We start from the raw sequence: 4,440 nt of genomic DNA, 5'->3' as shown, positions 1-4,440 counted from the left end.
AAGAGTGAGAGGAAATCATTTTAGTTCTCAGATTTATTTTATTCAGATTCTTTTAATGTCATTTTCTGCAACATTCATCAGTAATGTTTGTAGGAAGGCTTTTACTAAATAAATCTGGTTTCAACATAATTTTATCTTGAAGGCAAGTAAAGGCAAAACTGAACATGGAAAAATTTGACAGGAAAGCAACAAGAATAAGCCAGTAGCTAATCTGTTCAAAGGGAAACTCTAAACATGTAAAGTCACACAAATTCAATTTTATTGTTTTTCTACAGTTATCAGATTTGGTCAGTGACTTGCTCCCCTTACTAATATCAGCACTATTTCATATGTCAGAGCAGTTCATCAATGCACTGCAATAGAAAAAGTATTTAGATTGACAAGATTGAGTACAGACTTTCAAATGTTTTCTTTGCTTAGTTTTAACACTTTATTTTGTCTCTTGTGTGTTTAAGGCCATGTTTACCTTCAGAAACTCTTGTTAAATAATGTTAAACAGAATGTCTTACTCTCAAGAAGAGTAAGAAAAGCTGGCTGGGATCGTTGAAACACAACTGGTAGCAGTGTAACAATATATTCAGCTCTCTTGTTGAACCTGCTCAATGGTATTGCAACGCATCATGAATGGGTACAGATTTAGATCAAATTCAAGAGTTTCTGAAGGGGAAGAGGACTGGCTCTCCTTTTTAATACACTCTCCTGGAACTGGTTGATGAGACTGTGGACTTGGTAACAGCACCGCCATAACCACCAGACAAGCTGCTGCCACCATAGCCGAATCCACCGCCAGAGCTGGAGCTGGAGTATCCTGGAGCAGAAGAAAAACGTGTTATCATTTATCCATCCATCTGTGAGTGTGCTCTGTTGGTTCAGGTATCACTATGATGTTGATGAATAAAATCAGTAACTTACCACCACCTCCAGAGGTCTGCTGCACGTGGATGGTTGCGCTTGCGCCTCCGCTGGCCAGTCTAATAGTGGAATAATGACAAGTTAGTGCCTTATTCAGAGTTGAAGCTAATGCTGCAGTCATGAAACTTCATTACATATTTAAGTTTATCTCACCTGGACTCCTCTCCTTCCAGTAGTTTCCTGTAGGTGGCGATTTCGATGTCCAGTGCCAGCTTGACGTTCATCAGTTCCTGGTATTCGCGCACCTGGCGGGTCATGTCCTGCTTGGCTCTCTGCAGAGCATCCTCCAGGTCCTTAATGCGGAGCTTGGCATCCTTCACTGCCAGCTCACCACGCTCCTCAGCCTCTGCAATCTGAGCCTCCAGGCTGGCCCTCTGTGGAAAATGATGTCAGATATGTTTTAATAACTGCAAATCCTCTTAAACAATGAAGTGTGTTAATAATAAGGCATCATCCATGAGAAGGTCTTGAAATATACCTGTCCCTTGACGGCCTCAATCTCATTCTGAAGACGGGAGATCATGCGGTTTAGCTCAGAAATCTCAGCCTTGGTTGTGCGCAGGTCGTCACCATACTGTCCGGCAGTGCTCTGCATCTCCTCATACTATTATGAAAAATACAACAAGGTGTATCAAGAAGATGATCCAGAAGGTTGAGAGAGGTGTTGCAAGTGTATATAAAAGACACAGGATAAACATCAACTCTTTCTTTTTCTCACCTTCTGTTTATACCAGGTCTCTGCTTCAGCCTTGCTGCGGTTGGCAATGTCCTCATACTGAGCACGCACTTCAGCCACAATAGAATCCATGTCCAGGTTACGGCTGTTGTCCATCTCCACGATGACGGAGGTGTCCTTGATCTGGCTCTGCAGCTCACGAAGCTCCTACAGAACCAATAGTTATTGTACAATATAGTTAACTCTTGTCATTTTGTATTTACACAATGAATGCTCATTAGCTTTAATTCAAATGGTTATCATAGTATTATGAAGTATTACATAGTATAGATACATACAGTCTCATAGACGGCCCTGAGGAAGTTGATCTCATCCTGAAGAGCATCAGCCCTGGCCTCTAGCTCCACCTTGTTCATGTAGGCAGCATCAACTTCCTGAAAGAAGATCATGTAGAAAAAAAGTGTTATAACTGGCCACATTTCATTAAATCCAGCATTTAAAAAAGATGAATTATGGCCAACTTGATGTATTGGTACCTTCTTCAGAAGCACAAATTCGTTCTCTGCAGCTGCACGTTTGTTGATTTCATCTTCATACCTGTTGGAACACAAGTCAGCTCTTTAGTACATCTGCTCCATATTCTCACTATAGCCTCTTTCCGACCAAGTAGTTACAGGAACGTATAGGAACAGTCCACTTCTAAACAGTTCTACTAACTACTCTCCCCCGAAACTGGTTTTGCCTTTTGCATTCACACTGGCCAAGTGGCCATAGGAACTGGTAGGAGGGGTAAGGGAGTAACGCAAGCAAGGCAACGGTCTTCATAGCGTTGTCACTTGACTTTAGCACCACATACAACAACAAAACAGCATGGAGGAGACCATCGTAATGTTCCTGTTGTGCCTTGCCGGGATCCTCATAACAGAGTTCGAACGGCGGCGTTTAAAGACTAGGCTGGAGTATTTTGAAGGCTTAATATGATCCTAATTAATATGATGGAAGAAGATAGAAGAGCAGAGCGCAACAGGCAAACAAAACAACGGGTAAGTTTAACTAGCATTAACAATTAGCTGGCTGAATGTGTGATGTTTGTCTTATGAGTTAGCAAAAGTAGGCGAATTGCAACAGACAGTGAAGAATATGTACTGTTTGTGTTTCAGATGTTGCTAGGTCACTAAGGGTTCCTATGCGGAAAAGGAAAAAGACCCTGCCCTGAAGTAGGACCTGAAAGAGTTACAGGAACTGCGGTAAGAGGAACTTAATAATCCCCAAATTGGTCCAGTCGGAACATGAGAAAAAAAGGGTTCTAGGAAAGGGACTTATATCAATGTATATGTTATAACTAGTGACCATTTCCTGAAAGCACTCACTTCGTCTTGAAGTCCTCAACCAGGCCCTGCATGTTCCTCAGCTCTCCCTCCAGCTTGCCCTTCTCATTGCCCAGCCCGTCGAGCTGTCTGCGCAGGTTGGCAATGTAGGCCTCGAACATGGCATCGATGTTGGAGCGGGTGGTGGTCTGGTCCTGCAGGAGGCTCCATTTGGTCTCCAGCATCTTGTTCTGCTGCTCCAGGAAACGGACCTGTGGAGACACAAAACCAGGGAAGATTGTCAACAGTTTAAAAAAAAGCATTTTATATATACCAGTTTATAAATGTGGTATAGCCAGTGCTTTGATTGACTATTTGAAGCTCCATCTGAATTGTTTTTGAACATAAGACCATCACACAGAGCAGCAGAAACTAACCTTGTCAATGAAGGAGGCGAAGCGGTTGTTGAGGGTCTTGATCTGATCCTTCTCCTGGGTGCGGACAACCTGGATGGTGGGGTCAATATCCAGGTTCAGAGGGGTCAGCAGGCTCTGGTTGACTTGGACAGCTGTGATCTGTGGAGCGACGAAGCCGCCTCCTGTTTGGCTAGAAGTAAAGCCATAACTACCAGAACCACTACCCAATCCACCACCCATTGAAGACATACTAAAACCAAGACCACCAGCTCCAGCTCCAGCACCATAACTTGATCTTTTTACGGAGTAGCTGCTAACTGGTGCAAAGGACCTCCTGGTGCTGCTACTAGAGCTGACAGAGTATGCCTTCCTCATGTTTGCAGTAGTAAAGGTTATCAACACTCTGAGAAGAGGAGAACAGGAGATGAGCAGTCTTCAAAAGGAGAGCCGAGTCCCTCTGAGTGTCTGACTGTAGACTCTGCCGGCTTTTATGTCTGTGCCGAGGGAGTGGGAGGATCCTCTTCAGCCACTTCAACCTGTAAATTTACTTTTGCTGTCCACCCTCCCCTCTACCTCAGGCTACAGGAATGACAGGAGTGACCAGTCCTGTAAAACAGGTAGTGAAGGTTTGTCAGAAGATAAGCCTTGATACACCCTGCACCGGGACAGTCTGAAGGGGAATAACAGGCTGAAGGGGGAGAGAGTAAGAAGTATAGAAATGGAGTAAAAATTATATTATGTAACAGAGCCCCGTTGAGTGTGTAACTCCTGTAGCCTGATTAGTGGTCACCGGGCAGTGAAATGAATATTGAAGGCTAGTGGAGAGGGGTTGTGGATGAGTAACAGGCAAAAAAGTACACATGCTTTGATATCCCCTTTTTAGAATAAATATAAAAATGAATATACAAATATTGTAACCTAAGCCAGCATTAGTACCTTTACACAACCAAACAAATGCCTTATTTAGTGCACTCAAATAGTTTCAAAGTATGCCTGAAAATAAACCATGTTAAAACATACCACATAATGCATATGAAGTGTTCAAATTTCAGTTCTACTTTGGTATGTTCGAGTTTCCTCAGTTGTTAGATTAATTCATTCTAGGCCCGTTTTACTTCCTTCAGTGTAA

At 43.0% G+C, this 4,440-nt stretch overlaps 1 pseudogene; it reads right to left on the bottom strand.

Annotated features, from left to right (window-relative positions):
- Nucleotides 1–548: 548 nt before the first annotated feature.
- On the bottom strand, nt 549–3,686 carry LOC114553820 (keratin, type II cytoskeletal 8-like; annotated as a pseudogene).
- Nucleotides 3,687–4,440: the final 754 nt, after the last annotated feature.

This window comes from Perca flavescens, chromosome 4 (genome assembly GCF_004354835.1).
Source record: "Perca flavescens isolate YP-PL-M2 chromosome 4, PFLA_1.0, whole genome shotgun sequence".
Classification (NCBI taxonomy): Eukaryota; Metazoa; Chordata; class Actinopteri; order Perciformes; family Percidae; genus Perca; species Perca flavescens.
The sequence above is the reverse complement of the archived record's forward strand: the minus strand, read 5'-3'. Positions and strand labels throughout refer to the sequence as shown.